The sequence below is a fragment of the Prionailurus viverrinus genome, chromosome B2, assembly GCF_022837055.1.
Source record: "Prionailurus viverrinus isolate Anna chromosome B2, UM_Priviv_1.0, whole genome shotgun sequence".
Lineage (NCBI taxonomy): Eukaryota > Metazoa > Chordata > Mammalia > Carnivora > Felidae > Prionailurus > Prionailurus viverrinus.
In genome coordinates, this window is record NC_062565.1 from 101,102,795 (window position 1) to 101,115,915 (window position 13,121).

At 44.1% G+C, this 13,121-nt stretch overlaps 1 protein-coding gene across 6 annotated transcripts in view; it reads right to left on the minus strand.

Moving 5' to 3' along the window:
• The window catches only part of FYN (FYN proto-oncogene, Src family tyrosine kinase), a 215,170-nt gene that overhangs the window by 135,954 nt on the left and 66,095 nt on the right, over nucleotides 1–13,121 (minus strand). The window contains exon 1 of one of the 6 annotated variants that reach the window (XM_047858142.1): nucleotides 393–565. The exons of the other annotated variants lie outside the window; for them this stretch is intronic. The gene's annotated coding sequence lies outside the window, so the exon portion shown is untranslated. Of the gene's footprint in view, nucleotides 1–392; nucleotides 566–13,121 lie in introns of those variants that run through there. 6 annotated transcript variants of the gene reach the window in all.

Below are 13,121 nucleotides of genomic sequence, written 5' to 3' on the forward strand. Positions count from 1 at the left end.
TTAAGTAAAATCAGGATCAAAACCATGTAAATGTATGTATGATGCACATCCTCGAAACCAAAGAGGGAAAAAAATACCGGCTTAACATTGTTTTCTCAATACAGTGTGATTAAGAGATGTTTTAACTTTCTTCTTTACAGCTCACCCAATTTTCTACAGTGAGTTCAATTTTAAAGTCAGGAAAAAAGAACCATTAGAAATAAGCTTAAGTCAAAGAGAAAGTTTGCATATAGTATCTTCATTTGCACATCTCTGACTTGCTGATGGTCTTGGCCACCGGAGGCCTTTGGCCACGGTGGCACAGATGGCAAATTCTGGTAATGTTATTAAAAAAGAAAAAAAAAAAAGAAAAAAAGAAAGAAAGAACGAAAGAAAAAATATTTTTTACTCACCTGCAAAGAGGTTTCAAAACAGATTTGGCAGTGGCCAGGGTAGTCACAAGGATGTGATGATGAATTGCAATGAATTACTTGGCTTTGACAATACTTTCATTCAACAAGCATTTATTGAGTGCCTGTCATGCTCTAAGCACCCTGCTAGGTACTGGAAGGTCAAGTTGAGTCTCTGGGAACAAGTGACCCATCGGGCTGACAGTGAGCCTACACACCCCGACTCTAGCAAGATCCAGCAGCAGGCAGGGCTGGGCAGTAATTGTGCAGGCCTGCCCTCAATCCTCCCACCTCTTCTGGGCCGGGATCTGTGGCCTTGAGAAAGGCTGGCCTGGCCTCCCCAGCGCCAGCCGCCTCATTTGTAAAACAAGGATAATCCTGACCCAGTTCCCAGTGCTGTGGTGAAGAATAAATAAAAAGCATTCTGGGCTTGTTTCTCTCTATTCAGTGCCAGATGGGTTCTACCTGTTAATAGCCAGCATTGCTTCCTTCCTTTGGAAACTGTGTATTTATTCTTTTTTTTTTTTTTTTTTAAGGGGGGTTAGAAATGAGGTTCTGTGATTAAAGGGATATTCTGTATTTTTCTCCCTCCGAATATCTTAGATTAACAATTACAGAAATGAAAACTTGTTTCTCCACCTCAGACCAAAGCAGAGGAAACTCAAAAAGTTCTTAGAAGGTTTGATGACATTCCAAGGACAGAACTAGGTGAGATACTGCTGGTCTTTAGGGAAATAATACAATTATTGCCAGCACTTCAAAACCTAATAAAATTAACTTTTAAAAGAGCAACATTTAGGCTAACCAAGTGTTCATCTACGTGTTATAAAATTTAACAGAAATTTCTAAGAAAGACTAAAGGGTACTGAATGGGTGCCCGAATCAGACATAAATATGAATACACTTCTCCTCTCCCATCCAAACTGAACTCATTTTCCAAACATTGAGAATGTCCATCTAATTAATGCCCTATTACAGGCAGAAGAAGAGGTAGGGAAGGAGCAGAGAAGACAGAGGGTGAAACACACAGACCTAAAAATGGGGCACGCTGGAAGGCTCTCCTTTTTGGCTTTTAAGATGAACAAATAAGCACTGTACAAATACATTCAGCGAGAGAGAAAGCACAGTTCTAACACCTAGTGTGTGAATTTCACGTGAAAGGTTAAGGCTATTTTCAGTTGTTTCTACAACGTCTTCCGATTCTTTGTGTTTCTTCTACCATAGTAAGGACTGGTAAACGAAGGGTTTCAACAGCTTTAGAAATATCTGGACCAAATCCTATCACTTCTCAACTGTTTATTTCAGTGATGTTAGCTGTCGATAACCACACAGGTAGGGCAGGGCACAAAGGGCTCAGATGAAGCAAGAAACCTCTATTACTTCTCTCTCCCCTTCCCGCTGCTCTGGCGCCTTGTCCAGTGTTGTTATGCTGAGTCCCAAAGGCTCCAGCGGTTCCCCCGACGGAGGGGAGCACGCAGGAGCGGCAGCCAGAGGTTATATCTTCAACGCAGATACTGCCTACGTCAGACAAAGCTTGCAACGTCTAGCCTGGGTGGGGCAAGGCTGTACAACTGGCAACTGTCATTTATTCCAAAGGACTTGAGCGTGCTATGATGACGTGTTCAGTAATTGCTCTATTTCTTAAAAAGAAGTTGTAACGATCATATTTAAAATGCTTGTTGATGCCCTGTGGGTATGAGTCACTTTGTAAAGCAGGATCAAAATGGATCCTCTGTTACGGGCTCCTGCTGGTTCTTTGATTCTAAACAGTTTTATAAATGTTAATGGGAGTAACGCACACATCAATGAGAGAATAAATTCCTTGGGTTTGGTGGGGCTTCAATTAACGATTTATAATAAGCAATGTAAAATGCTTTCTAATTTTCTTCCAAGTAATGACACACTACCCCAGAAGAGCTGAAAATAAGGCCCAGGTTTCACCACAGGGTGGAGAAGACCGGCAGTGGGTGGCAGGTGGCAGAGAGAAGGCTCTCCGGCTGGTTGGAGGCATGCTGGAGGCTCTGCAGAAGTCCAGGGCGCAGCGCGTGGGAGCGGAGCAGTAGGGACAGACACGACCCACCCAAGGGATGATGGGCATGATGGAGGAAGAGAAAACTCACAAGAAGCGAGCCTGACACAGAAGGAATTTACTGTAATCTAAAATGGGAACGACTGCAACCGTGCTTCTTAAATCTGTCACGGGATCATTCTTTTTTTTTTTTTTTTTTTCCCAGAGCATACTATTCATTGACTTCCAAAAATACCCACCAAGATGGAAATGGGAATTTAAGTTCCAGGGATGATGCAGCAGGATTCCTAATGAATAGGTTGGTTTGCAGTGACACAGAGCTCTCTGCCTTGAATTCCTGGAAACCTAGCTTCGGATTTAACCCTCTCTTGCTCAGGCCTGCAGGCCTCTTCTCACACCTTCTCATGGGAAACCAAATGCCGATGATTGGTACCCTGTGAGGATGGGGTGGGATGCCATGAGGGCTAAGGCAGAGTCAAGTATAAATTGCAAATGCCTAAATTCCATCTTTTAGGAAGAGAACAGATTAAAATTTTAATCCAAGAATGTCTTCAGTGTTTTCAGTGTTTGCTGTTCCATACTTAAATCACCTTACACCTCCTTACATTTTATCCTAATGCTTCACTGATACTGAGAACACCGCTGCCAACAAATAAGACACCACAGCATCAAAGACCAGTGACAGATGCAAGGGGCATCTGCTCTTAGCCCCAGCAAGTCTGGTGTTAACATCCAGGCTCTGGCAGCAACAGGGCAGCACCTTGCTTGTTTAGCTCAGCGGTCACCTTGGTAGTTTTGGGACCACTTTGGATTTAAAGGGTTTTGCATCTAAGCATTCCATTGTAAACCACTTCCGCCATAACCGAGGTAGGGGTCCACACATTGTGTGCATTATATGCAGGGTTACACAGCCTTTCAAGGGAGCTCCCCATTTTTCCTGTTAACAGCTGCCTGTATGGAATACAGGAAAACAATTCAGAAATGCTTATCATGTGTCGTTTAACTGAATATTTATAAGGAGAGAAATTTGATGGCTAGGGAAATGAATACCAAAATCCAACAGCACTTTTATACCAGCCACTTAGACGTATCTGGGAATGGCCTCATTCACGCTACAAGTTATCAGAACACTGAGGGGGTCTCTGCCAGTGGTCCAGATCATACTAGAAGAACATGAACCCATTACAAAAATTGCAAGTGAAGAGAACAAAGTATCAGATACCAAGTTAGCCTTCCAGACATTACCCGCGTGCCAAGTTAACTTACCAATGCAATGCTTAACCAGTGACTATCTGCCAAAATCAATGCAGAGTGGGTTTTGAAGAAACTGGGTAAAACTCCTAGATTTCTCAACCACACATGTTTTTCTTGGCTAAGAAACTGTAAAATTTTGGAGAAGATGACCAGAATCCAGCTGAAGTTCCTCTAAGTAAGGAAAATGACAACTAAGGAGCCTAGCTGTTTACCCACTTTTCTCCAGAAAAAAGCCCCATCCGCTTTGAGAACTGTTTTCCGGATCCACCATCTGCCTCAAAAAGGCAAGTTCCCACTGACCTTCGGAGGCCACTGGGAGTTCCAAGGACACACTCCCGTTTCATCCTCTGAGCACTGTTCTGGGTTAATTCACAGTTTTTCAGATTTTCTAAATCAGGTAACTTTCAGGGGTACACATTAATTTGGCTGTTTCAAAAGTATTCATTCAATCACTTTAAATATTTGGGCTTCATTAAAAAAATTCCTTTTCCAAATGATGCTGCTTTTGTGCCTTGACTCTGGACATGAGGTTTCTTTCACCCTGTGGATCATTTTTTGAAGTCAACAAGTAACATTAATAAATGTCCAAGAGCCTTTCTTATCCTCAAGCCACCCTGAACTGAGGACCACAGTTTACAAAGCTGACCAGCTCCTGGCCAGTCTCATCAGTCTTCAGCTTTTTAGTTTCCCATTCTCCCATCGACAAATGGTCAAGCACGATTCTTGTTGACATCAGGGAGGAAAGTAACCCACTTCACAATGTTTTCGGCCGGCGTGGGTATGGGAGGTGGAGGCCACAGAGGTAAATGGCTATGGAAGAACCTGAATAACAGGTGTGTCTGCCTAAGGCTCTAGCTGGTTCACCTTGAACATTATCACTCCTGAGATAACAAAACAACAATGTGCTGTGGATAATTTCACTTCTGCAGCAAACAGTGCAATCTGTGGAATTATCTGAAAAAATAATCTGTGAAGGAGCATGTGGAATTTCAGCTTCCCAAAGAAGCCATGCAACATTAATGTGGGACATTTTGCTTTCCAAGAAAACGTTGCAAATATCCGCCATGTCAGGAATGGAGCAAACCACATGAATAGAGAAGAGGGAAAGCATCTTCTTTCCCATAAAATGACCTTCTCCCCTCTAAATAGTTTCCCATGTGCTAATTTGCTGAGAGGATAAGACAGTGTGGACACAGCTACTGGTTCACTGAAGTATTCTTATCCTCATATCCTCAGTTTACATCAAAAGCTGCTAAAGTAAACCAAATAAACTTAAAAAGTACATTTCATTCCCACGTGTTTAGATTTATTTTTGAGACAGAGAGAGAGAGAGAGAGAGAGAGAGAGAGAGAGAGCGCGTGCGCGCACCAGAGAGCAAGCACAAACAGGGGAAGGGCAGAGAGAGAGAGAGAGAGACAGAGAGAGAGGGAGAGAGAATCCCAAGCAGGCTCTGCACCATCAGCACAGAGCCTGCTGCAAGGCTCGAACTCATGGACCATGAGATCATGACCTGAGCCAAAATCATGAGTCAGCCACTTAACCAACTGAGCCACCCAGGGGCCCATCATTCCATGTGTTCAAAAGCCAGGAAAAGGCACTGTGGTCCTGAAAATACAGGAAGGCCAAGCTTAAGGATTCAGAAACAAAAGCAAAAACAAAAACAGGGTAAAGTCAGGCTTTGGGGAACATCTACATCTCCTGTTACCATAAAGCTCTCAGTCCCTGGAGGATGTGGGGGTGATGCTTTTCCCCAAGTCAGAAGAGACCCTCCCCACTCCACTCTACCCTGAGCGTATCTTTCTCCCCAACCGGGCACTGTGGAGGGCTCGGGGAGCTCATAAGCAGACCTCTGCTGACGATTCCCCTATCACATTTCAGTCCAAATAGGAATAAATGTGATTCATCGCAAAACCACCAATAGGTATTTTTAAGCCTGAAGGAAGCACAACTTCAGGTTTTTCTTTCATTCTACTGAGTAGCCAGATTTTGGAAACATACATACCTGCCCCAAATAGCATCTAATGCAGTGAATGGCACAACCTGGATGTTTTGGTCCCTGTTAACTGGGATATAAAACATAACCCAGCCTCTTGGTAATAAGGGGCTACCGAGGCAGTTCTCATACCAGCAGAAAAGAAAATGAGGGCAGTGACTCATAAGCAGAACGCAGTCCTTCCCACCAGGTTGGCCCAAGTGGGTACAGCATATAAAGTCGCGCTTGTGTGGAAACTTGGAGGGCTGGAGAAGAATCTGCCGTGTCAGCATCATGTAGTGGAAAGATCTCAGGACTTAGGAAACCTGATTCTGCTACCAGCTTCACTGATTTTTTTTTTTCTTTTCTGTGACCTGAGTGGTCACTTCACCTTGTTAGTTCTCAGCTTCCTTATAAAATAAAAAGGATAGACAGACTCTGATGTTCCTTCCAGGCCTCGACCCAACCCTACCGGGGGTTCATCTCCTGGGGTCTCGGTCCTCCCAGCTCTCCACACCTTTTGGAAGAGCGTCTCAGACAGCAGAGCCCTCTGCCAGCCTCACCGCCCTCCAGGGCCCTTTCTGCCACCCCAAGATAAACACCAGAGGGCCCAGAGTGTGTTTGTGAGCCCACTGTCTGGGGCTACAGTGCATTCATTCTCCATGGATGGTCCTGGGGTTACGAACACCAGCTTCCGGAGGCTTGTCCATCAGCTAAGAGGCTGTAAAACACAATCCCTCCTAGCCCCGGCTTTCCCATCAGTAAGGTGAAGCCAACAGCATCTTTCTCACGGAACTGCTGAATGTCAGGTGCTCGGCCTTTGAGTACCACCAGATAAAATTCAGGACATCCAGCTAGATCTGAATTTTGCATAATTTGGGGCAGACTTATACTTAAAACATTATTTATTGCTTATACGAAATTCAAATTTACTTAGGTATCCTGTATTTTTTTTTTTTTTTTTTTTTTGCCAAATTTGGCAACCCCACACATGACAGATGCTGCTGTTGGTGGTATTGGGTCCGGGCTGCCCCACCAAATCAGCCTTACACAAAACCACTGCTGGCCCGACTTCTGGGTCTTAGGAAAAAGACTCCATGTGGGTGAGGGTTTTTTTCTCCCTAACTCTCTCACTGCTCCTAAACTACTGCCTTCTAGTCCTGCCATCAGCTTTACACCACCACATATCCTACCTGGGTCTCCCAGAGGTACCCAAACTGTCTACTGACCACTTTCCAATCACACTCGCCATGCCCCAGGCTCGGAAATGGGATCAAATTAATTCGTACACATATGCCACTGATCATTTCATGAGTCATCAACCTCCCCTGAAGCAATTTTTCCTTCTTAAAGGTCACTTATAACCTCAAATTAAAATGATCGAATTGTAGGCCATCCAAAGATTGAAGTGAAAAAAAGTAGCCTGTGTGAAAAAAAAAAAAAAAAGCATGATGGGGCTGTTCCCACCTCTTGCTGGTTCTCACAGCAGTTCCTCTAAAGTGTTTCTGCTTTTTCTAGCCTTTTCCGTTTGCCTTTTTCTGAACCCACAGCAGCTCTCATGGCAGCTGAAGACCCTGTGGATGAGGGGCAAATGGAAGGACAGAGTGGAATGGGGTGGAATAGGAAATGGGGGTGTTCTGTCTACTAGGAAATGGTCCCCACACTCTGCCCCTGCCTGCAGCCACCCTCTCAGTCACCAGGGCAGGTCCGGGGGCTCCCTAGTGCCAGCATTAAGACTAGAAAACACAAAGCCTGCCCAGTCTATTTCCTTTTTGAGCACCTTGTGTTCAGAGATGAAACCCAACTGCATGCACTTGTAACTCCTGGCTCCTGAATGCTGGCCAAAGTAACTCTGGGGGGCATTAAGAATGACCTAACTAGGCCTAACTAGGAGAATGGACCCCTTGGTCCAAGCAGGATTTGAACCTGTGTCTTCTGGACACTCCCCATTGTCCACGATACCATTTTATTCAGGGTCTTGAGCCCTGATCTCACTTTTCTTTTGGGACTGTGAATGCTGATACTTTTTTCAGAATATGGTCACTGACAAGGACTGACTAAGCATTTCATGGGCTTATAAATAACAAGTGTTCTACTGAAAGGATTTACTTTAATACAGGACTTTTAATTTTTTTTTTTTGTAAGAAGTGTCCAGTATTTAGGGAATTATATTTCATTATCTTGAGTCACACTTTGGTAGTCAATAAGCTTCTTTTCTTAACAGATGATGGTGAGGAACTCCATGGTCCATAGCAAAACAGATACTAGGCTTTCCTCCTGGATAAAAGGCAATGGTCTTTTCAAAGTCCTGCACCGGAGCCAGGAGGAATCTGGCCATTCCAGCTAATGCATCAGTTCACTGTGGTTAACAAGGAGTTGACAGAACAGTTATTCCCCTCTCTCAGATTTAGTTTGTTTTTTTTTTTCCTCTCATTAAACTGCATTTTTCAGGAGAATTTATATTTACAACCATTAAGTGTTTCTCTCTCTCACCTTCAGGTAACAGTAAAACATGACACAAAAGGCAGGGGTCCATTGCCCTTGAACCAGTTATCTGTTCAGAAGGCCACTTGGGTTTGGGGTAATATATTTATCATATTCTGTGTCTAGTGTGCAAAACGTCAAAAGTGATGAGGGCCTTGGAGCCATCTTCAGCATTCCTAAGCCAGGAGGTAGAGGGCTGGGGCCCAGGAACCTGCATTTTCACAACCTCCCCAGTTGATCTTGAAGTGCCTTCAAGTTTGGGGAACATTCTGGTACACAACACATTGCTATTAAAGCTGAGGTCAGAGGTCAGTCCCTTTGGAACCAGTCAGCTTGGGGCTGTATTGCAAAGAAACCTGCATATGCCCACTTTATCAGCCAAGGTTCCAGCAGGAAGCAGGCAACACTCTTGAATTATGGTAATTTGAAGGAAATTTAATAAAGGGGTGATTTACACAGAAGTGGGTGGGGTGCAGGAAAGCCACAAGGTACAGTACAGTCCCCTGTGCTAATAACACAGGGGAATTGGGTAGGGCAGGCTCTGTCACACCCCAAGGCCTGAAGGGGCCAGAGGAGAGGGTGAGTGCCTAAACCTGGAACAGAAATGTGGGTGGATAGCACTGCATGACAGGAGCTGCGTCCATCCTTTAAGAGCCACTGCCTAGCTGAGAAATCCCACAGAAAATGAGGATCCCGACCTCACTCCTGCCCTCTGGGCTCAGGTGCTCCCCCTGCTGGACCCAACTGGGAACCAGAGGCAATGGAGCCCACCGAAGCACCGCACAGGTCAGTTTTTGGGGGGCACAGAGGGAGGACAGTGCCTGGTCCTCCCTACAGACACAGTGCCAGGGAGTGTCAAACCTTCACCACCATCACAGATGACAGCGTCCCGTGAGCAAACACTGAGCCTCTGATGCCTCCACCAGGCCCACTCATGACAGCACCTGATGGCATAGGTAGCTGGAGGACACGGGAACAACTCTGTCCAGGTAAGGATTTCAAAAATCAATTCACAAATGTACTTCTCAAATATCTACTGAGCACCGACTCCAGAAAAGACATGATGTTTCACATTTTAGTCTTGTAGTAAAGGCCTTGGTGTCTTTCATGTTGAACTCAATAGGGCTACTGCTGGGAGATGTGTTCATAGGGTTTAGTGAAGCGCCTATTGCTACTTTTTCTAAAAAAAAAAAAAAAGGCATTGAAATAAATATATTATAGAAAAGGAAAATATCTCAGAGTTTTTAAAGTGGAAACATTGAACTTTTGCATGTACTCATAGCTTATAACAAAAGTGACTCTTTTTTCCCCCTTTTAATATATATGATTTTCCAACTAGGTTTTACCTGCAAGTAAGCAGGCAACTGAACACAGAATGTGAGGTTGGGGGGCCTGAAACAAATAGGCTGAGAAACGATTTATCCCATCCTTCAACTTCTCCCCAACTCATGTTGGTTCCACTGAACTTAACAAGCTCTCAGGAGGCATCATGTCTGATCACCATTCTCTACGCTCACCTTCACTGGGTACGCAATAAACAACTTGTAAGTCTCACTGTGCCCGCATTTGCCCGGCTCACTGGCAGCAGTGAAGGAACAGTCTCGGGGGTTCTCTGGGTTAGCGGCCCGGTGCAGAGGCGTCTGCCACCACGGGACGCCCCAGGTAACTTCAGAGGCAGATCACAGACTTACAAACTGAAAACCTTATTCCTTTTTCAATGCTTTACAAGTCTTCTCCAACATCCAAGTCTCAGCTGGATGCTACACGTCTACACGGCTCTCTCTGTCACACCTGCCAAGGCCCCTCTTTCCCACTAAGGTATGGCCTTAGGCCCTAGTCTTCTACGGGAAAGGGCATGTATGAGATTGTGGCAGCACTCTTATTTTCATTTATTTATCTTAATGGTGACCATTTATTCATATGAAATGATAGTGCTTTTCTACTGGAGGTCACAAAGTTTCCTTTTTTTTTTTTTTTTAAACGTTTATTTATTTTTGAGACAGAGAGAAACAGAGCATGAACAGGGGAGGGGCAGAGAGAGAGGGAGACACAGAATCTGAAACAGGCTCCAGGCTCTGAGCCGTCAGCACAGAGCCCGACGCGGGGCTCGAACTCACGGACTGCAAGATCATGACCTGAGCCGAAGTTGGCCGCTTAACCGACTGACCCACTCAGGCACCCCACAAAGTTTCCTTTAAAATAAGGCTGGTTTAGTATAAAAAATTAATTTAAGGGATGTTATATAAATAATGCAGGTGCTACACAGAAATAGAGGAGGTAATACAGGTGGTATACAAATGACTAGACCCTGGGAAACACTGATCTAGTGCTAAGTATGCCTCATGACTCAGAGAGACCTAGGTTTTAGTTCTAACAGCCATCAAATAGCAATAACGATTAATTTTATTGCCTTGTAAACAAACAACTCTTTCACTGAAGGCAGTAGTTCTGGTCAGAGGGCTGCAGCTCAAAGAGAGCCATAAAAATTTCGTAAAATTGCTTTGTAATCTGAATCCTATCTTGTTCTTAACAGAGATGCCTGTGCTAAACGTTAAACGTTTACACAGTATACTACTGGAGGATGAAAATACGGCATAATAAATTACCAAGGGAGAGGACGAGAGCTGAACGCTGCTCTCATCAGGTCTGACAGGAGGGCCTGGGGCACGCCCCTTGCAATGCGAGGAGAAAAACCTTCTCATTCACCTAAGACTCCCTGACAGGACTCCAGGGCCGTCCAGGCAGAGTAAATTACAAAAGCAATTTGTCATGGTACGTGAGTCTTTTTGATGTTTGGTGAAAATACGGCACACTCTGTGTGGTGCTGCTCAGGGAAGACATGGCCATCGTCCCTTCCTACGTGAACTGTGAAGCTCTTAAGGCATTTTACCTCTGCCCTGTTTTGTTTCAAGTCAGCCCGAAGCCCAGATGCTGACCTCTTGAAAAATTTACATTTATGTTCATATTCCTTTCAAGTCAAGATCTCGGGAAACATTAAATCAACCACTGTATGGTGACTTTTTTCTTCTCACTGGCACGAGCATGAGGAAGCCGGGGGGTAAGGTGCAAGCACCCCTACTTGTGTGGACTGCGTGTGCCCACCAAGCCCCTATTTGCACTTGCACTTTGCTAAATACCACATATCAGCAGACACTCTGGAGCTGGGGCCCTTTCCCTAGGCACTGTCTGCTGTTTACTTGTTTTAAAAATATTTCTACAAAGCATCTATTGTTCTCCATTCACTATATAATTGTATGATACGTTGGCAAACAACTGTTCCTCAGTGAATAAAAGTGTGTTTACCAAAGAATAATTGGCATTATTTGGCACAGCGAGCAGACCTTGCCCAGCACCAGCTGATGTATGTTGCAGACATGGAGTCCTCGTCCTTCTGCCCTCGCTGGATGTGCAAGTAAGTAGTCGGGACTTGTTAATTCTGGGATCTTAGTTTTAGCCACGTAAGACAAAGGGATGCTGTTTCATGCTGTATGATTTCATTTGTAAAATGTTTCTAATTACTCTGTTGCTAGAATTATAGGAAATAAATAGACTTCAATTTTACTTAAATCCTAAAATTTAGATTCAGACAAAATGGTTTAAAACATGCCATAATACTTAGTACCTTATTACTACTTATTACTACCCATACTGGACAGTATGGGTAAAGATGCTACCGTGCTCCTTATTCTAAAAGAATCCAGTTTCACAGAGACTTGAGGACAAAGGGCAAATACAGTTTTCAGTATGAGGGCTCTCAAATCGTATCTGTACCATACATGTTTTTGGGTGTCTGCCCCATTCTTGTCCTGTTTTCTGGGAATCCGTCCTGCCAATAGCTCGGCAGTGAACCATGTGACTATAGCTAAGCCAGCAACATGATTGGACAGAAGTGTACAAGTGAAATTCCTGAATATCATAGAACAAAAGGAGCTCCTTGGGGCACCTGGGTGGCTCAGTTGGTTGAGCGTCCGACTTCGGCTCAGGTCACGATCTGGTGGTCCGTGGGTTCGAGCCCCGCATCGGGCTCTGTGCTGACAGCTCGGAGTCTCGAGCCTGCTTCGGATTCTGTGTCTCCCTCTCTCTCTGCCCCTCCCCCACTCGTGCTCTCTTTCTGTCAAAAATAAATAGACATTAAAAAAAAATTTTTTTAAAGAAAAGAATAAAAGGATCTCCCATCGCAAATACTAAAGGGATGTGAATAAGACTCATCAACTGAGAATCTGATGCCCTCAAAGGAAGAAACCTTTCTGATGACATTTACATAAGCTGGTCTTAAGGAAGACTCATAAATGCCTCAGTAAATCCCAAGTGACTACTGGACTGGTGTTCCCTAATAGTACACACCAGTGGCTACACATGAAGTTTTCAGACAAGAAGATAAAGTCCATAAACCAAATGCCAGACATAAATGTGGTACAGCATGTGAGTTCTACTTAAAGTCAGTCACAACTGCTGCTTTGCTATAACTCCCCCATATAGTAATTGTCAAACATTGTGGCAAGACACCAATGATCGTCTCAATCAGACAACACAAACACACTTCTTTCCACAAATTTCTACAAAGTTAAAAAAAAAAAAAAGTCTGATACTGATGCTTTATGCACACTCAAGGCCAGCTTATAAATACTCCACTCAGTGATGACATAATTTTGCAACAGTGAAAAGGAACTGGCAAAATCCACCTCTTGCCATTCAACTGAAGGAAGCCCACCCACATGTACCAGCTAGGAACCTACAGGGTGTATGGCTTGGCTTAAAAAGATAAGTCAAGCCAATCCGATTGCTCTGCCAGGAGGAACTAGAAAATGGAGAAACTGTTACTAGTTCGCTGTGGGTTGCTAAGCTAACAGATCATTCTGGTCAAAAGGCTTTTTTTTTCCCTTTCTTTTTCTTCTTCTTTCTTTCTTTTTCTTCCTTTCTTCATCACAGCTCTTTAAATACAATTCATAATTATTCACCTAGGGAGAACATTTGAGAAGGAAGAAAAGCATGC